This window comes from Monomorium pharaonis, chromosome 4 (genome assembly GCF_013373865.1).
Source record: "Monomorium pharaonis isolate MP-MQ-018 chromosome 4, ASM1337386v2, whole genome shotgun sequence".
Classification (NCBI taxonomy): Eukaryota; Metazoa; Arthropoda; class Insecta; order Hymenoptera; family Formicidae; genus Monomorium; species Monomorium pharaonis.
This window is the reverse complement of record NC_050470.1, coordinates 4,713,545-4,735,872: the sequence shown is the minus strand read 5'-3', so window position 1 is coordinate 4,735,872 and position 22,328 is coordinate 4,713,545. Positions and strand designations below refer to the sequence as shown.

At 33.8% G+C, this 22,328-nt stretch overlaps 1 protein-coding gene and 1 long non-coding RNA gene across 5 annotated transcripts in view; one reads left to right on the top strand and one right to left on the bottom strand.

The window, feature by feature from the left end:
* The window catches only part of LOC105838755, a 194,496-nt gene that overhangs the window by 32,816 nt on the left and 139,352 nt on the right, over nt 1-22,328 (top strand). The window lies entirely within an intron of this gene.
* The window catches only part of LOC105836884 (latrophilin Cirl), a 425,666-nt gene that overhangs the window by 355,403 nt on the left and 47,935 nt on the right, over nt 1-22,328 (bottom strand). For 2 of the 3 annotated variants that reach the window (XM_036285518.1, XM_036285519.1), the window contains exon 2: nt 7,154-7,249. The exons of the other annotated variant lie outside the window; for it this stretch is intronic. The gene's annotated coding sequence lies outside the window, so the exon portion shown is untranslated. The remainder of the gene's footprint in view (nt 1-7,153; nt 7,250-22,328) is intronic. 3 annotated transcript variants of the gene reach the window in all.

The following is a 22,328-nucleotide window of genomic DNA, read 5'->3' as shown; positions in this document are numbered from 1 at the left end:
TCATAACATTCTTTAACATAGATATATAAAAGTAAATGTATCTTTAATAATTAAATAACACTATAATTTGTTTAAACAAGAGTTAAAATTAACAAGGCTGTAACTTAGCGTTCTGTAGCGCAAAAATAAAAAACTAAAGGCGAGATTAATGAAATAATTGAAAGCTCTCTGAAATGTAGTATCACATTTGCCAAGATTATGCGCTAACTTCAATATAGCTCGTGCTACAAATTGCAAGTAACGTAATCGCTGTCAGGCATTTTCTCGCTTTACGGGTGTGAGTATTCCTTCGCGAAACGATTTTCATTCTCGGGATGTCTTTTCTATCCCTGGTAGTGAAGCAACATTCCGGTTACGCCGTCATAAAATCTAGCGCGTCGTCTTCATTCCATTTAAAAGATTTGCTCGCGAAATATGTGTCAGAAAAATACCCCGCTATTGCCGAGCGAACATTTCGCTAAATATACAGCAGGCAGGTTTCATGTGTTTGAAACTCCAATATACTATCAAATATTCCGGGATCTATCGAACGAGAGTGGGCGTTTATTTATAAACGTTGGTTTGTCCCGATGAACCCGTTTTTTATCGTTTGTTAATCCGGTCCCTGTATAAATGTTATGATGGCTGAGTAAAATCCATTTTGTCGAACGAGTCGTTATCAGTCTCCAATAAACAGAGTCGACTAAAAATTGCATGAAATACTCGAAAAGTGCTCTTTTCCCTCCCCCCCCCAATACGATTTGAATTTAATAAATCGCGAAACGCAAAAGCATTGAAACTTTCATAAAAAGAATATTTACTAATAAAACTTTATATTCTTATATTTTAAAACTTATATTCTCATGTGGTCTGTTGAATTATCTAAAAGACTACTTTATATTTCCCAAGGAAATGGTAAAATGCATTAATAACGTATCTTAGGACTCGGGGACCTTTTAACAAAGAATCCGCATAGACGTATTATCGCGCATGCACACTTTATATGATATATTCCAAGTACTCTTTACTCATAAATTGAATTTTTATTTTTCCAAAAAGAGAAGACATGTATACGAGGGTAATAATACATATATAGAATAGCGCATAAAGAGAATTAATAATACTTTATACGAAGTACTTGAAGTAGATCACACATAATCACACAAAATATCATACATATAAAATAAAATAAAACTACAAATGTGTAACGAACTGTGACAGTACTGAAGTTGAAACTTGAAGTTTGTCGAAGAAGTATTACCGTTAATTTTTTTTAATGCACCTTTTTAGTTTAAATGCGTAAACACCGTTAACATCAAGCGGTAATAACGTTCACTGAGAATTATCAGTTTCAGCATCAGAATTTACTTCCTGATCACCGCGAAGCTTGTAGCGGCAGGCGAAATCTCCGACATTTAGATAAATCCAAATAAACACGGGGGATAATGTGTACGTGATTATTGATCGGGTTTCACGTTCTTCGCGAACCTGTTTGTATACATACTCGCATTTAAATTGGTGGTGAAAGATTGGTTAGCGGTCTTCGTCTATAATTGATATGGTGAAGCGCGACAGTGTACAGTTAGAAGCAAATGCGAAACCTTCTCGACGTTCGTTTAATTAACCAGTCGTCGCGTGGATCTTATCGATCTAATACAACAGTTGCCGCGGTCACGATCATGCGTATCGGCAAGAAGAATCATTTAGGCGAGTGGCATTTCTTTTTGGACTTGGTGTCGTGAAATCCCGTTATTTACGCGGCTTTTTGTGCCAATTTCCTCGAGATAAACATCTAAATTGCTTTGTCCATGTCGACGCAATAGTATCGCGAAAATCGATAATCTGCGTTAACAGATTATAGATTTCTGAACATCCACAAGATTTCAAGAAAAAAATTGATGGCGGAAAAATATTACCAGGATACCGCATTTTACAAAAATTTCAATGAGATATATATATCTTTAAAGTACATTTTATAAATTGGGTAAATTTCGAACATCAACATCATTCTCTCTTTCAGTGCAGTTGTTACACATTTGTAAATTATTGTTCTTGCAAAAGTTTTTGATACTCGTTTCTGCGCATGAACAAAAAAAAGAAGAGAAAGACCAAGAAAACAGGACGCACGTGACTCAACGGCATAAAATACTTCCGTGAATTCGACATAAATTTCCGGGGCGTTCCACGTGTTTTCACGGGGATAGCATCCGCCGCCGGCAACCAGACCAGCAATCGTCTTCTAGGTACGCGATAGGTACACAACTACATACGTGTGGGTAGCGGAAGAGGGGAGTTGCAAAAGGCGACATAGGGGTGCTGGACGGAAGAGGTGCTCGAGGTGCCATCGGAGCGCAAGAGCAAAGAGACATGAATATGTATGCACCGGGTGGCAGCCGAGCGCTAAGATACGAGCACTATCGCGCTTATTCATGCGCCTTTTAATATTTAACCCGCCGGTTTACCTGCCCCTTCGCGCGCACATTACTTTTCTAATGCGCCCTGCGCCCCTGTGCCCCTTCACCGAATCTAAATTCCATCCAAAGCAGGCAAGGAAAGAGGAAGAAAATACTGAGGGATATGCACGAGTTATGATTAATTACGCTTTTTCTAATTCGAGGATAAATTTATTGGAAAATAAATATCTAAATCGCATTCTCTAAGCGATTGACTTTATATTACACGTAAAATATACTGCCATATGCTTGAAGGAATTATCACAAGGTGCTTAACACAAAACGTTTAATGATAGAATTAATGATAACAATATAATTATATAAAAAATATAATATAATTAATAGACTAATTAATATAATAATAATTATTATTATTTAAAAATCTTTAAAATTTTACTAAAATTTAATTTTATAAATCCTCTAATTGTATGATTGTAATTATATAAATAATTGCTAAATTACTTAAATTCAATCACCATCATTGCTTTGTGACATATTTTCTTCTCGCATAAGATCTCTGTAGGGATCTTAGTAGCGTCCCGACGCATCGGTCCTTTCGTTCCTTCGTACGGTACGGTGCGCGGAAGATCGGCGAACAACATCGTTGACCCGCGATTAGTAATGGCGAATAAGAAACGTAAAGGCGATCCTAATCAGTCGTCACGCCTATGCGTATGTAATGATGTCGTTATCGGCGTCTCTGTACACTCTTGAGCCACACCGCTCCCCCGCGCACCTCGTTATACACGTACGTCATACGGGCCGCACCGTCTCTCGCTCTCTCACCGCATCTCTCTCTCTCTCTCTCTCTCTCTCTCTCTATTACTCTTTTGACAATGATTACGGTCGTTTGTCGACACGGAGATTGCTTCGTCACCCGCTCGTACCCGCGCGAGAGCGTGTTTGACAGCGCTTTAGTCGTGTCTCTTTAGAGCCACGGAGGAGAACTCGACAGGAGACGACGTGCGAGGAGAGAAACTCGCGCGAGAACAAGTTGAGAATAGAGGAGCCCTCAGGTAAGGTCGTTAGATCGGGATAAACGCCGAACAAAAGTTATACATACCTCTACCGTGTCGGCCGTGCGTTCGCGAGAGTTAAAAAATATTGACGCAATAATATTCGCGACACACGCGGTGCACGGATTCGCTTTGAGATCGAAAACGGCGCGTTGCACTGGGACGACATATGGTTAAGATACGCTTGCCTTTTCACGTGGAATGCATTCTTCAGATAATTGCTGCGCTTTCAAAGCTACAAGTTTTAATGTGGGAAATCGCGTAAATAGATCCATAGTGATCATTCAGATATTTAAATTATATAAATTTGTATACTTTTGCACTTTTATTCGTCATTAAAATAATTTTTTAAAACTTAAAATCTTCAAGCAATTTAATTATGTCAAAGTTGTGTGTAAAAATATAATAAGAGAGCTACTCTCTTAAATTAAACAATTTTAAATAATTTTGATATTCTACATAAATAGAGCTGAATTTCAGTGTGATAACCTTTTCACTTTAACACGCGAATGATTTATCTATGTAGCTATATGTTGCAGCGGTATTTGGTGTGTATGTGTATATATTGTATGCGCATTGCATCATCCCAGCGTCGCGTTAGGATGCTTGCATAGCGCGTTGCAGTGGGACACTAAACAATACTGCGACATTCGACAACAAGCGCGTGTCCGTTTCTGCTCTCGTATGTTATGTCATGTGTAAATTGACACATATATATTAGGGAAAATCAAAGAAAGTGCAGTATACAAGCTGTAACTGTAACTGCAACTTAACACAATCACGTCGGGATCGCGTTAATTTTAGACAATTTTTCTTCTGTTTTTTTTAGAATTTGTTTAATTATAAGATGTCATAGAGACATTCATTTCTCCTGAACATATACACATGTAGCTTTGAGACAATTTTTTAAACTAAAGTTTTGCTCTTGATATCTGGCAGCTGTATAAATCTTGCGATATTCCGCATAAAAAGGGTTATGCAAAGTGGTTACCAAAACACGACGTCCAAGGGCAATATGAGCCTTTCCAACCAGCCCTGAAGATGTACGACGCGTGGCCCCGCGCAAAACGCAGGCACCGCTGCATCGCTGCACCGCGATGCGGTGGAGATCGTGTGTGACAAGCTAACCGCGTGCGCGCGGGTGACCGTATGTGCTGTGGGCAGGACAATGTTTTCATTAACTGAATACATGGCGCAGCGGGTCGACAGCCCGTTCAACATCGTTATACCGACAAATAAAGGACGCAGAAGGAGCTTTTGGAAATTTCCGAGCAAAATCCGCGCGAGAAAATCCAACGCCGCGTGTTCACGTATAATTGAATTGTCCTTCGTTATTTTTTTCTTTCGCGGAACCATTTGTTTTGAGAATTTTCACTCGATTATGTCGTAAGAGAGATCTAACGAAACTTTTTATCAAGAAACTTGCATTTTATATTTGATGTTAAAATATTTTTTTATTTCAAATAATTCGATATTACATCGATATAAAATTGCATTTAGTAAACTGATATTTTTTGAATTAGAAATATATAGTAGGAATGATTATTACGGTAAATTAAGAATTTATAAATTCGAAAAAATAGGATTTTTTTAAAGAATGATGAGAGAGAGAGAGAGAGAGAGAGAGAGAGAGAGAGAGAAAGAAATTACTTAAATTAATAAATGATAAAGACAAAACATGTGTTATCTATAATCTACATTTAAATATTATCGTAATTCACTGTTTCATAGTACTGGAATATATTTAATATCCACGCAAATACATCCGATCAAATACTACTTCGTCAAATTATTTGTATTAGTTTTTACATCATTTTGCCTGCAGTTCCAATCAACAGAATATTAGCCTGCACAAGCAGGCTTATCGTTTGTCGTCTCGACACACGTGTAACCAAATACTTACGCGTGCACAAACAATCCGATATTCGCTTGCGCGAAATTCTCGCGGTCACGTTTCTCCTTTTTAATAAACCGAGCGCGAGCACGCGCCGGCTCGGCTAACTAAGATGCGAACGTGCCGCTCCGACGACGTGTCGCGTTATCAAGTGATTCGGTGTCTCGTGAAAAAAAAATTATTGTGAGTGATTTCTTTGCGTAAAAATAAAATATTGCATTATTATGGCATACGTTCTGTTAACAAGAAGAGATAGCATACATGTAAAACTTGAAAAACACCTGAAATTTCGAATTATTCTCTTAACAAAAATGTATGGAGAAATTAGTTAGAAATTATAAAAAATAAGATTTGTAAAAGAAATTGTAAAGGACAGTGTTTGATTTAATTATACATATATATGTACATATATATCTATTATTTTATTTATATATACGATATGCAATACACACATACACACAAAATGATAATACGTATGTGTGCGATTTAGGTACAGAATATCTAATTTACTTTGATTTATATGAACGAAAAATAGATAACTTAAGTCGTTACCCAATGCAAGTATTTTTTTAAATGCTGTTTGCATAAATTATTTTTCATTTACGTTGATTTAGAACGAGCATTTCACAATAAAACCGTGTAAAGTGGCTGTAAGGTCTTCGCAGCAAATTTACACGACCAAGAGCTCGCAATGACGGCCGGTCGCGGCTCGGGGACCGCAAATTTCCGACAGCGAATAAAAATGCGAGAAAAGTGGAGCATGCAAATATATTCGGGCAAACGCGCGCAATCCCTAAAAGTTTTGCGCATCGAGCTGTCGGGAAGGTTAGTGGTGGCATAGCGCGAGGTAGGTTGGAGGATGGAAAAACGACAGACATGTATATGCACAGGTAAATTAAATATACATGCTGTGCAAATAAGACTGCCTAGCGACTCGTTTTATACTCTTCTTTTGCTCTAGTCGACTTTTCACTCCGACTTGGTCAGCGTCGCGACGTCGCGTCGCATAAATAACAGGTGTCATAAATGAAAATCTTATATAGTTTTATCATGATTTTTGTTACTTTTTTGGCAAACAATTACAAATTCCATCAATCATCAATTAACGTTTGTCAAAGATTTTTTTTCTGCTGACAGTTATATTATATTTTGTATATTTTATTATTTTCTAATTATATTCTATTTATAATATTATGCATATTTAAAACAATATGCATAATATTATAGATAGAATATAATTAGAAAACAATATTTTTACGTAAGATGTAAACAATTGGCTTCCGTATTTGTTTTAAATAGATAAAATTTAAGAATTTACAAATAAACTATTAAACATTTGAGTATAATGTAGTGTATTGCATTTTTATACAGCCATAAAAATAATGATTAATTACAATTACAATAAAATATTTATAATAGTTCAGAACTTTTCAACAGATATATGAATAGATACATGATAGATGAAGATTTGAAGCGATTATAGATAGATTACTGTATCATGAACTGTTTCATGACGAAGCGGGATTTTCCTACTGCGAATCTGAATGCGTCTACGTCGTAATTTGTAGTAGTCGTTAGAGGGATCGACCCCTTGTAACGCATCAGAGGCAGGATCCTAATCAAAGAACATCGTAAATGGGGTACAACGCTGATTGAATAAAAGTATACTTAGGGTCAATCAAATTCTGTTTCCGAATTGTACATCTAGGTTTGCGGACCATGATGTCAATCGTCGATGTCAATCGCTCATTATAGAATCACGTAAATCGCATTTCATGCAATGCGCAATAGCATTTGTTTAAGATAGTTACCTAAGAGTCTAAGTCCTCAGATAAAGACAGCGTAACAGCGCCGCAATAAAGTGTGCATATCTCTGCAAGTTGAGAAGCGATCTCCGTTTTCCATACCTACAAAAGAATAATTTATTGTTACATAAGTAATGTTTTGTAATTAAATAATTAACTTAAATAGTTTCTAATTAAAATAAGATAATTAAACATAACTATTGATGTGTGCCTTATATGTTTGAATCATTTATATAAAAATATTTTTATATAATATTTAAGGAATATAGGTTATAATATTAATATCTATTTGAATAAAAAAGTACATGGTTATATATAGCATCTTTGGCAGGTATCTAAATTATGATTATTGAAACCTATTAGAACGTATGACACTCGTGACATATTTGATGACGAAGGGCACTAATATTGCTATGTTGGGCAATTGCTAGGTATATCCTCAATGATTAAGGGGAACCATTGATGTGATAATTGACATGTACATATTGCTATTGAGTATGTATCATTGGAGAGGAGACAAACATGGCAGTATTCAGGCGCGACGATATTACAATCGCAATTATATAGAATCCAATTTTATAAAATTTGAACTAACAAAGATATTTGAAAGTTTAATTGTTCCATAGAGTGATGTAATGAATCTTTAAATTCATAATGAATTTTTAAGTTTTATCACGAGCTTTATCACAAGCTAACATAAGCTAATAAATTTCTGATAGAGATCTTTCGCGATATTTTTATCTATTATATGTATATATTACTTTATCTTTTCTATAGCGTATGTTTTTTATATATGCATATCAAATTTCGCGCGATAAAATTAATTTGCGAACAGTGAGTTTTTGTACGAAAACTAAATTATGTCTCGATTTCAAAATAGAAAGAATAAAAAATTTTGCGCAGACAAAGATAAAATTTTAACTAGCTGTTTTAGGAAAATACGCTGATCCGCACGTACCGACAAATAACATAATAGAATGTTGATAGATGTTTTGTAATGTTTTAATATCTTTCTGTTTATATAAAATTATTTTGAACGAAGTATGTTTGTGCTCTAGATAGTTTTTTTAATTACTCTATACATTCAAACTTTTTTAAAAAAGGATTGTTTTATATTAAAGAGAAAATTAATAAAATAATTAATAGGGAAAAATTTTGTGTGTGGTAATTAATTAGCGACAACATACACATATCTGTTTTTATTAAGTCTTAAAAAATATATTATTATATTAACAGACTCTTTGACAAAATGTCATATGCAAAAAGAGTAATAGAAGTTTTTGTTGTTAAAGATAATCGTTCATCAGTGTTTTATTTTTATTTTTTATTGTTTTATATTATTTTTCTGGTTATTTTCTCCATGAAGGTTTAACCTTTATAACGAGGATTTAAACGTTGTAACTTTGATCTATTGAAAGATATAGGAAACATTCGAATATAGATTGAAGGTCTCAATCATTGATAATCAGGCCGATAATTCTAGAGCGTGTGCTATCGTTTCACGTATTCTGTTCGAAAACCACCTAGGTGCAGAGGGAGATATTCAGTGCTGAAGATAATAAAAGAATTTCACGTTTTTGCGAAATTGCCGTCAATTGGAGACATTGTCCCTGTTCCCCGCCCTTCCTCGCTATCCTGCCCGGAATATCGTTTCGGCCAGACGTGATGGTCTTTACGTCTTGGCAGCTCCATTATCTGCGCCATCAATCGGAAATTCTTTTCCCTTTGCATCATCGCGGGGATAGGAAAGAGGGCGAAGAGGGGAAAGACCGAGGGGGTTTGAGAGGGAAATGGTTTCATTAAAACAATCCCGCTGGCTCGTGCAGCTCGATCGAAACCCCGTACGGAATAATGAGCGTGTGTCATTGACGTGTGTCGACTACAGTGCTTCTCAAGAATAGTTGTATCGTTAATGTATGCTAGATAAAAGATAGAAATTTAGATATTAGATATTAGAAATTTAGAATATGTCTTTGGAGTATATATTTTCTCCATTAAAATAAATACTTTAGAGTATACTTGGATATTGGTGGAAAAATGTTATCAGACGCACACTATTTTATATATAATATGAAGTATTATTATAATATATAATATAATTTGATTAAATTTTACTAAAATTATAATAAAATTCTTTGTAAAATTTGTAGTATCTCACAATTTTGAGGAAATTCTAAAAGAAAATTCGCCCTGCATACTAAGAACTTTATAGTACTGTAATTATTTTTATTTTATTTACCTTTTTTACGAATATTTCAATACATCTGTTATACGTCTATTATTTCTATAATGTTTGGTATAAGAAGCATAAATCACATTTTCGTTCATTGCTGTTGAATTACCCTGTATTTGACGCGCGTGTGCGCGTGGCGTCGCGACGGCAGTGAAATGCGTGTATCTGAACAATTAGGTTTCAGGCCGCCCTCAGTCCGACATGGCAGCCGCACGGCCACAAAGCCTCCCCTCCCTTGGCCCCGCGATAATATGTACGTGCTAGAAACTCTCGTGTTTTCTGTTAACGTATCGCGAAAACATGAAGAATAACGTTTCCCATTGCCGTGCCGTGACAACGTCGCCCGCCGGCCTAATCGCGAAAAGATATTTCCACCTGGCGTACTGTAGGGCAAAGGCGGGACGGTTGGAGGCGGGAATCGCGAGCAAAAAGCGCGGCCGCTCACGAGAGGAATGTCAACTCACGCTCGTGCGGTCATATCCGCGCGCGACGATAAATGTCGCGGGGAGGTTTCTGAGGTATTCGCTGCGGACGATTAATTCGCGCGATTAAAGATAGTCGAGTGGAATTCCTCAAATAGCGCCCACCATTCTTGGATCGCGCAGCGAGTACACTTATGTAAGTATTCCACATCGAAATTGACTTGTTATGAGTCGCGCTGGATGATTTGGTGAAATATAAATTGTCGCCACTAGTGAATAAATAAAAGTTCCGGAAACATCGACAAAAGATAGTCGCGATGATTTCCAAAGATAATGTTGTAAGAAAAAAATGTTCAACTTGACTAAATTTTTCAACTTGATTAAATTTTTTTATTTTAGTTCTTTAATATAACTTTAACATATATGAAATAGAAGTGAAGAAATTTAATCAAGTTTAAAAATTCTTTTAAAAATTATCATAATAATTTTCTTGATATGGATTTTCATATAACTAAAAAACTATACATATACATATATGTATAACTGTATCTATTGCTGTTTTTAATAAAATTTTTAAGATTTTCTTTGATTTAATTATAGTCTCTTAATAAAGAAAGATTAATTTTCTTTTGAAAATGATTATTCGGATCATATGCATATAATTGTTCTGATCAATTTATTTTCTTGCAACATATTTTTAAACAAATACAGAGGGAGATTACAATATTACTATATATTATCTATTATCTACTTTTTACATACAGATAAATACATATGTATACAAAAGTTTTTAAACATAATTTTTATGTTATTTAATTTTTAAAAATAAAAGTTTCTATAAGAATGTTTGGTACATATTACAACTTAGAAAGGAAAGTTTTTATTTGTTAAGTTACGAGTGAACGAAAGCAACATTTATAATAATTTTCTTCTTATGCTAAAAAGTATGGACATTTTGATTCTTCAGATAAGGGTTAACTCGTCATCTGTTAAAGGGTGAGTGGTAGGATTTGTGCCCATTGCATATAACTAGAACGTCAATCTTCGACCGGAAAAATGGACAATTACCTCGACAATACCTCGTAAGGGGTGAATGGCGTAGCGTGCATTTATATTTCCGTTCGAAACGATGTCGAGCGCGCGTCGTCGCTCGTTAAGACCCACCGAGGTCTGACGGTGGAGAACCCGTCTCGGAAATATTATATTTCTGCTACGACAGCGGGGTAGAAATAATATGATTAATGAAGGTTACTCAAATTAAGTCAGAGCACTGAATCTGAGTAGCGACAATCCGGCACTGGCAAAACGAGAATGGACGTTTTTAATGCAAAAGAGACTAAAATGTTTAAATTCTTATACAGCTGCATTTGTAGTCTTTTATTTAATTACTTACATGTTGAAAAAAAGTTATTTTATATTAAGAATTAAATTGTTAAATTTAGAAACGTAATTATATTTGTAAGAAATTAAATTATTGTAAGAAGAGAATTACACTCTAAGAAATTACGATGTTTATTAGAAATGTATAAGATTATATTGTTTTATCAAATTTCAAGATTATTTTCTAAAGATTACGTACTACAAGAATTGAACTGTTTTTAAAGATCATTATTTTATAATGTTATTAATCAGATTTCTACAGGAAAGAATGTCGAATAATTTATAAAGCACTTTATACTCGAACATAAATGCATTATGCTTCTTTAAAACTCGGATATAGATCAGATTAGACATATCGTAAAACATAACAATGTATTGGTGAGGACTTTTGAAAATGAAATGTCTAGACTACTTAATAAACTTACTCTGATCGGTTTGAGACTCCTTGGTTAAGAATTCTATCGCTCTTTGTGCATATCATGATAAGGATGAAAGCTATTATCCGATGTTAAAAAGATTGCTGCGTGTAGTAGGCATTGGGTTCATTATACGCAAATGTGCGAACCAGAGAAAGAGTGGAAAAAGAAGATAAAAAGAGACAAATAAAACTATCTGGTGACGAGAACTATATTGAGATTATAAATTATAAATTGACAACGATTGTTGCTGACTCTGATCCAAGCATCAATTAAGGCGAGTGATCGACTCGTTTGCGAGCTATTATTTTTTTGTAACGATAGGATTATTAAGTTTTTCTTCTTGTTCGCCTGATTTTTATTTCTATTTTTTTTTTGAAACAATTATTTATAATAATGCAGAAAATACGATATTGTTGATATCGTATTTACGATGGTGCAAACATGTTACTTTGTGTAGGAACTGAATTATTTATTAAATTTCTTCAATTTAAAGTTTACTTAAAAGTTACATTTAAATTATAGAGTAACATTCAAAATGATAATAATTATCAGTAACAGTTATGCTAATATTTAGTAACAAATCTCAATAAGCAAGTTAATTTTTGAAAAAATTATGATCTTTTGATTTTGTTAACTAAAAATTGTATAATGACATTGTATTATACAATAAGAAATTAGATTGAATTAAACAATAATTAATTTAACTTTAAATGATAAATCTGACACAAAGAATAAATTTAGTCACTACGAAAAAAATATCAAATTACAGTTATTAGGATCTGTATATATATATATATATATATATATCTATATATATATATATATATATATATATATATGTTTTAGAAATTATTATAATTTGATTTTTCTTTGAAAAATTTTTGATGCTTTGCCGAAGATATTTCCATTATTATTTAACTTTACAGTGAATATTATTGTTCACTGCAGTAAGTGGTTTTAGAAAATATAACCGCGCGTGATCCATCGCAGTGCCATAAGACCTATCATACCACGCTCGCATTGCTGTACCAACTACTTAAAAATTCCGACCGTCATCGTCATCAGACAGCTTCGGATTCCATTTCAAAAACAGCGCGCCCCTTGAATAGCCTCTCCAAATATACGTATACGGTGTGCCGCACTACTGAAAGACGAACACGATAGGAATGGGAATGTACCGAGCTTGTTTTGGTTAAGTCACGTTTGGAAAATAAACCTCACAGGGTGGAGTGTGTATAGGATCGTGCCTTGTGATAAATCCTGTTTCCTGACGAATGCCATCCTGCGCGAGAGAAAAATCATCTGGACGATCCTTTCGGTCGCGCCGCGCTTTTTCCTTTTAACTAAGAAAATGTTTGACATTACGCATAACATGACTTTCCGAAAGGCAGAAGATCAGGCATCGTCTTTTCGGAAGTATTATTTCTTTACTTTATCTTAACCCCTTATTACCATTTATAGAAATTTAGTAAATTATTACAATATTAATTTAATGAATTACTTTGTTGTATATTACACTGTTTAGTACTAAAGGAATTATAGTTCAAATATTTAAAAATACTGATAGCAAATACATTTTAAATAAGATGAGATAAGAAATGAAATTCGATGGCGAGGGAAACGATAAATTTTCTACATATATTTGTATGCGCGATGCAATAAAGTTGTCAATTTAACACCATGCAATATCTTACTCCGTGATATATTTCATTATTAAATATGATAAATCCAATTCTTCCGTTTCAAAAGTACAAATATGCAAAATGTAAATATAAATTTTCACAAAATATTGATTTTTAATAACTGGTGCATGCTGTGAGTAAATAACTACCATAAAAAGTAGATACTTCTTTTTTTACATGTAAATCCAATATAGAGAGATCGTTATACCGACCTCCACATCTGCCAAAACATGTTTTTGACCGTTTTATTGAATTTTCTTCCAATAGACGGGCGTTTGACGGCTCAAGAGAGCCCGTTAAAAACGAATATAAAGCGCATTTGGCTTGTCGGGCGAAATTCGTAAAACGAAATACGGTAACGTTTCCGTCTCTAGAGTTTCGAGAAGTAACGTTAAGATCGGACTTCGGAAACTTGCGGGAAATCGAAATGCACTTCCGACGGAAGCTATTTTTAAAGCGACTCGCTTCTCTTGCTGTGGCAAAATTGCACTTACCTTCAAACTTCCTTTACTACCCTCTAAAATTGGTGCGTTTATGGCAAAAGATTCAAGGAGAAACGAAGAAAAACTTATTTGTTGACTACTGACTCATAGGCGGAATAATAACATGTCTTACAAATATCCACTCCTAAGAGTATTTTTAATAAAATTTTAGTTTTTTGATCTCTCCCTCTTTCTAATCTAATTTATATTATAAATTATATAAAATGATTACCTTACATACAATATATAATACAATGTACGTAAATACAATTGTACATAAAAATTGAATTTTGATTATTTAACAAATTTGTATTATAACGAAAATTTTGATTTTAAACAGAAAATGGTATGAAAAAAATATTTCTTATACAAAAATTGTTTTGCGTCGAACTTAACATGAACTAATTTTATATATATATTATATTTATGTATTTTTTATTACGCATGTGATGCTAATTAGGAAAGCATCATTCCAGTTTGCAACATTCTAATTAAAATATCTAGTCGCAAATTACCACATTTTGTCGAAAAAATAAGGTGTGTTGGATCTGGTTGTATTGATTTAGAAAAGGACAGTCGTGATGATTCGCATAGCATTAGGGAAATTTTCTGGCTCGCATTTCATTACGACTCGATAAGACAAAGAAATCTCTTTCGGAGAGAGGGGACAGCCTCGTAAAGTGAATTGAAAAGCTGTTTCTCTTTTCTCTCACCTCCCTCACGTGATTCTCTTTTAGTCTTTTCGGACTCTTCTTGTGCCAACAAGTCGAGAAATTTGAAATGTGATTTATTGTGATATTCGGAAAGAGGTTGGCATGCCCGGATTATTAATAAAGATTTATAATTTCCTATAAAGATGACTGATTTACGTAGTCATTCGGATTTATCGAATCCACAGATTCGAATACACCGCAAATACTTATTATATAGATTTAGTTATCATGTACACTCATATACATTTTTGCAAACGATAATAAACGTTTAAAGAAAAATGGAAATATGATATAATCTAATTTAAGAATAATAAGAATAAGAATGAGTACCAAATGTACATTTGGCGAACATCAGACGTAGCAAAACAACAAAAATTAAAGTTTATTTTTCATCTATCTACATTATTTAATTTAAAAAATTTATTTAATAATTGCCGTTTGAATGGAAACCTGTCCCATATTTTTTTAGTACAGATACGAGACGAAAATTCACATCGAGCAAATCGTTTCTTTCTATTAAAAAACATCCGGTCTGCGATGAAATGATCTCAATATAGCTTTTGCTAGTAAGAGACCAAATTAAATGTGGTACCATGTTAAATATTTGATATTGCAATTTCGTAATAGTGGACCAATCACGCGGTTACATTCGACAGTTTGCGATTATGAGGAGGAAATTTAGGACAACTCTATTGAAAACAGTCGATTCATAATTTAATTCTCCGATGCACTTTCGAAGTCATCCAATATAATTATCCAATGCATTGGACCTATTTTATTGATTTTTTTTTTACATATAATTTTAGGTATATTACTGTATTTAGTTTTCTATTTCTGCGTGTGTCTCTGTGTGGGTATTCTGCATTTATAAAATTATATTGATAATAAAAGTATAAAATATAAAAATTAAGTAATGTTTTGTTTACGACTCTTTAGAAAGTTAATATATCTTAATAATATACAAAAAAACATAATTATTTAATTTTTTAAAATAAATTACAATTTTTTTGAAATTATTATTATGATGCATATTAACGTTCTATAACAATAAAGCAATAAAGCAAATTGTGTACTCAGCTTACGCGTGTAAAAACATTTCGTTATGTGTCATGTGTGAATCATTATTGGCAAAATTATCTCATTCCGTTATTGTAGCCGCATTTTTTATCATCGAAAATCATTTGGTAAAATCATTTCACAGCCATCTAAGAAAGAAAAATAGAATAGAAACGAGCTAGAAGTTAATATTAAGTATATAAGAGCGAGATATACAAGCAAGATACATTAAGACAAGCTAGAACAGCGAAAGAGAAAAGAAGGAGCGATCGAGAAGAGAAAGAATCATTTTCGAACGAGCAGATAACATTCCAAAAGATTTAGAGGGTCAGCGGTGCAATTAGCGATGTTTAGAAGCGAATTATGAGGTCGTATATTTTCTGCTCGCTGTCCCTCTCGTCGTAGGCCAAATCTTCGGTTTGCACACACACACACACGCTCTCTCTCTCTCTCTCTCTCTCTTTCTTTCTTCTCCTTCTTCTCTCTTTTCCTTCTAATATAGATCCAAACCTCTTTCTCGACCACCCTTCCTCGTGTTACGGTCTGCGACTACGAACGAGCGATAGGTGAAGTTGACCGCTATCTACGTTTCGTGAACTGTCGCTGTATTTTTTTCTTGTACCACCCTCTCGCGTTCGAGCCCTTCAATAACTCGTGACCAGAGGTCAGCCTCTTTCTACTTAACGAGAATCTACTACATGGTATCCGATTTGTTCTCGCAAAAAAATACTGCCAGTGCTATGTATAAGTACTCTCTTTGAATAATTTGAGTTACATACAATCAGGAACACTTCAAATAGAAGGTAAATAACTTTAAATGTAAAGAAAATTCAAATACATAATGCAATCAAGATAATTTGCGTTATTTAATAACTTGTGTTTTGTATGTATTAATAAAACAGAAAATTCGGAAGTAGTAAAATTTATTAGACAAGAAAACTATAAAGTAGTTTTTATTGGGTTTATTTTAACACATATCTTTTTTTCACATTTTCTCTCTCACAAATTCTTGAAGCTATACATTTTAAGATTTAATTAATTATCTTAGTTTGACTTATTACAACTACAGTATGTGAGAATTAAAAAGTCGTAGATCTATGTTTTAAGATTTTCTTTTTTCGTAGGATTAAGCTAATTTTACGTATGTATATATGTAAAAGTGTATTAGGTAGCACCAGCAATTCACCAGTCATTTTTAATAAGAGGAAACATAACTAGGCATTTCATATCTGCGTTCCGTGCACTGTCGCTGTATTTTCTCTGCACTTTTTACTACACCTTCCATTTGCTCGATCTACGCGGTATAAATCAGAAACTGCTCGTTTCAAGCTTCGAAGCATTAACGGCATCGAGCACGTCAACTTCTCATTTCACTGGAAATTCGATTCGCTATTTTTATAGAAAATTATAAAAATAAAATAGTAAAATATGTGAAAAATTACGAAAAATAAAATATGATTAAGTTAGGTCAAGATTTTTAGAAATACATCTTGCTTTTCAAACACACATTTTTTATTTTCGTGCTCGCAAACTTTTCGTAAAAATGTAATGAAAATATTTTTTCATTGAAAAAAAAGTTATTAATTTGACTGAATTTTTCAACTTGAAAAATTAAATTTCTTTAGCTCAATTATTAGCTCAAAATATTATGTATTTCTGTTAAAATCTATGGTATATAAATACTTGAGTTTAACTATTCATATCAAAAGTTCAAGTTTTTATATGCATGTATGTATGTGTTTAAGTTAAGTAAATGCATAATTACTTAAACTGAAGAAATTTAATCAAGTCGAAAAATTTATCAAATTAACAAATTTTGTTCTTCGTGTTATTGAGTGAAAGAAAAAGACTTGAATTAATTTTACGAAAATATTGATTAAAAATTGAAAGAAAGAAAACAAAGATAGTTGAATATATATCGTTGTTCATTTTTTATATTTTTAATTTTTTTAACGAAAACTTTTTTGCAACTACACATTGTATTTTATTTTTCAATGCATTTTGTACAACATAATTTGCTAGTCTTATCTGAAATTGTATTCCGCAATAAAAAGATACATATAATATAAAAAGGAAAGAAATATTTTATTGGATTTTACAGAAGTAACCGTGTAAATATTTCTTTCTCTTCGCTTTTCATAAAAAAAGTATAGTCAGTTACATCAAGATATCTACTAAACATGCGTGTATTTGGTTGCTTTTCGATCTACTCGATATCAGCTGTGTTCGTCTTCGTGTTCGAGAACCCGGTTTGTTACTCGCGTTGCGTCCATCTTCTATCGACCGTCATATTTTCCCGGTCCAGTTCTGCCACGCGAGGAGAATATATAAAATGCAATGGAAAAGAGGAGAATAAACACACAAGTCCCGATGGCATACACACAAGCAAAGAACAGCTTGTTCCTACATATTTTGGAATTTGCCAACAATCCCGCAAACAATCGCATGATATTTCCTTCGTTATTTCGTGTCCTATTTTTTTCAGCATTGATCTGTGGCATGTCAAAAATTATCGGACGTATTTATGTGTAAGAAAAAAGTGATATGAGTCATTCACTTTTTAATGATTGATATATATTGGTAGCCGTATTATTGTACTATTTTACAGATTTCCTTCAGACGTTAAATATTATATTTAGTAATGTAGAACATTTCGTTTTGTTTTATAAATATTATATTTATATAATCCGCTTTCAGAATTAATTTACTAAAAGTATATAGAAAAGGAAAATTCTTTTAGGTTTATTAAATTAAATGAAAATAAATTATAAATCATATGTGAGTAAATGGAAATGAAAGGTGTGCATTTGTCGCTTGATAAGCAAGATGCATCTCTAAAGGTTTTCCCGTCCGACCTGGCTGCACTTTCTTATTTTTCGTGATTCCATGATTGGAAGACACAGAGTAGCTTCGCGAAAGAGCGGAAACGCGACGATGAAGATACATCGCTGATGTTCTCATCTTCGCGCGCCGCAGCTCCGCGCGAGCACATTTTTCCCGTGTCTGCCGACGTTTTCACCTTTGTGAGATTCTTGATATTTCTCCGTTTTAGATGAGAATTCCTCGAAGAGTGTTACAAATACGTGCAGGTCTTCCTTTCGTTATTACACTCGGCAAAATAAAGTCAAAAATATGAAAAATTGAAATGCATACGTCAAATTAGATTAAAACACGGCTCTTAGTGTTTTGTAAAGCAACATAATATTATAGATACAGTACGCGTAATAAATATTAACTATATTACGAAATTTTGTACATTCAAGTAAATTTACCATTTGTATCGTATATTTATTTTAAAAAAAGATACAAAAGAGCGAATAATCATTTATCATGAATTTAATTTGTCTCGACTTCTATTCCTTGTCCGTTCGCATTTTTTATTCGTTCTTCAAAACCGACTAGCTGATTTACCGGAAAGAACCGAAGTTCGCCGAGGTGATCGCTGTTTGTTCCGTCTTTTATCTTTACAAATGATGAACGGAACAAACGGCGAAGACTAAAGAAATCGTATTGAGGAATTTTCACGTTGACTTAAACTGTTCCACGAAGAAAGGTGTACGCGTATCTGCCATTCGCTTTTATCTTCAGATTTTGTCGTTTTGTTTTCAACACGACAGTGCGTTTTCTCTTTTAAAGAGAATAGAGAGCCTTGAAAAGAAGGACTTATCGATTTCATCCCTTTGTCAGAATCGAATAACTCTCATTGAAACCGAAACTGCGAAAACAATATTTCGGATTACTTTATTGAATAAAGAAAGTGCCACTTTTTATTCTAAGGGATAAAATCACAATTAACTTGTACAATGCATTTTAATCAAATTTTTTCTATTATTTTTTTCAATAAGAAATTTGATTGTTCTAAATCAATATTGTTAATACAGATATAAACAAAATATACTACACAGTTTTTTAACATATTTTAATCTTAATATATTTAAAGAATTTAACTATTCACTGAATAATGATGTAATCGATTAATATCCACGTACAGTATTTTTTATAAAAAGTTGCATTATTATTTAGTATACTTTAACGTTAACAACCGATATTACGCATTTCAAATCTAACAAAAATTGATGGACGCTCATTGACACAATTTCTGATTCATCGTTTCATAAAGTCGAGTAAAAGAATGTGTTAATCTGAAATATTTTCTGACTTGTGGAGGTAAGCTGGCGGGCGACGCGCAACGCGTCAATTCATCGTTCAGTTTTTCAAGCATGTAACGTCGAACGACGTCGTCCACCGCGACGGCGCGGCGGTGGTGTACACGGCGGGCGCATTCGGAGGCTGAACCGCAGCGTTTGGTAAATTTGGCCACCCAGAGGTAAAGCAACGGTAATAAATGAGCGGCGAGCGAGCGTTGCCTGCGCAGCTCCAGGTCCAATTTCCCAGGAGAGTACGAGGGTGGGAGAAGAGAGGGAGAGGAAGTAGAGAGAGACTGCGGAGCAAAACCGCAGCCTAAAAACAATATCCTACCACCGCGAACCAGTGACAGTGCCCGATAGCCAGCCTCGCCGCGAGTAAGTTATCGCCTCCCGTCTAATATCCGAGGGGTAATAAGCCGTGCCGCCATCGATAAGACGACTCGACGAGATTTCGACGAAACTAGGAATGAAATTACGGACGTTATTGTGCCGAGTAAAATGTGTACCTTGATTCGATATGTATCTTTTATTACGCTATGCGCAAATGTAAATGATTGTAACATAGTAGTTAATATCTCGTAACACATAGATTTTATTGCTTACCACTTATCAACTGCTGATTATGTGCATTTTTCAGTAATATATCCTGCTAGTAAATCTGCCGTGGTGATTGGCGATTACTTTCCCTCGTAGAATTTATATTAGTGATAAATAATGTATCAAGTGAAATATTAATTCGTAAAACATTTTAATAAGAATATCCACGACATAAGAGTGTTGTTTTCTCTGGTCGTTCTCCATCGATAGCATGTTTAATGTACCGCTTTACTTTAATCGTATAGCAACGCAGACGATTCGTCGCGATACGGCGATAGGGTGATGCGAAACAAATCCACGGTCTACCCACGCATAGAAATAGGGCCGATATAGAGGGAGGGACGGTGTCCAAACAAGGAAAGCTGTCGTGAAAGTTTATAGACGACATAATCCGCGGATTTTGTGGCAAGCCACCACAATTTCATTGCTTGATTATGGCCAGAAAGAAAATCCACATCTCATTGTTCGCGAACCGGCGTCTCGAGAAACACGATCTGATCGTTAGCGGATCGGCTTTATGATTACGTTGTTATAAGTTGACAATGATTCCGAGTTTCCATCGGGTTGTCGTCGGAGAACTTCTTAACTAGCCGGTATAATGATTGCACTTTCCCTTCTGGCGTTTCTTCGCCTATTGATCTTTCGCTAATCAATCTTCTGATAATCGCTGATAGAAAAGCTTTGTTTTATTTAACTAAGTCTCTTTCAATAAAAGGAATGTAAAAAAAACTTACATTAGTGTGAATAAAATTATAATAGAAAAGAATGTCAAAAATATCACAGAAATATTTTGCTTTCATTTTATTTTTCTGAAACTTTTCTGTTTCCATATATAAATAAATCTATTCAGATTTATTAAGAGATTTAGAAATAGTGACATATATTACTAGATCAAATTTGCCATTATTTGACCTTTGCACAAGACGGAAGAGTTATAAAATACAAACAATAGACTTCATTATTGGAAACCTGAATCGCATCTGAATATACACACGATACGTGTTAATGACAACAAGTGTGCACGGGTACAATAGTTATTAATTAGCAGTGAAACTCGGCAATTTAATTATGTATGCTGCATTATCGAGTATAGAATTAAACATATCCGTCGGGACGGACTTGAGGCGAGTGCAATCAGCGTGGCCATATGCGGTCGTGCAACCGTATAATTTACAGCCAATCGCGATCGCGAAGACACCACCCAACATATAATACATAATCGTTGACGTTGCGCGAGATATATGCGTATTGTATCGCCGTTAAAAATCATCCACGAGAATACGGCGCGTTGTCAAACATGAATTATACTTGCATCTTATATCTTAATCGAACGTCTTAATTATTTTTTGGCAAGAGGTGGAACGTCCAAGTAAATTTATATTCCAGGTGGAAGGCCGAACCGAAAATCTTGGTACATTAATAAAACTTGAAAGATAAAACGTATGCTTTAATGCTTTATCATATAGCATAAAACCGATGTCGTATTGTTATAAATAACTGTAGTTAATTATTGTGACGTTTGATTAAATCTAGACATGTATAATTTTCTCTTTCTTAAAAAAGAATGTCTTCCTTCACCATATCAAATAAAATATAAATAAAAACAGCAATATCTCCAAATTTATTTTTAAAATTGCATTGCACGTATTAAGAAGAAAAGAGATGGTGAGAAAGAGAAAATAGCAGTTTTGATTATAGAAATTGTTAAAATAATTTAGTAAGAGAAAAATTGAAAAACGATTTTTTTCTTGGTTGATGTAGACCAGAAATTACCAATCAGCAACGTTGGTAATCGATAACCTGTATATCGCCGTAATACGATTCGAGGAGAGAGATGAAGAGCGGTGTAATTTGTGTAGTAATTAGCCAATTCTCGAAATTAATTGGATCGGATACTGTATAGGAGGAATTTATGGTAAACACGATTACATCGCGCTATAACGTGATAATAGCGATAAACAATGATTTAAAGTAGTAATTATAGTGAACTATTTGCTCATCATAAATTGCCGATTCCAGAAATCGTTCATATAATTACTGCCCCGCGAG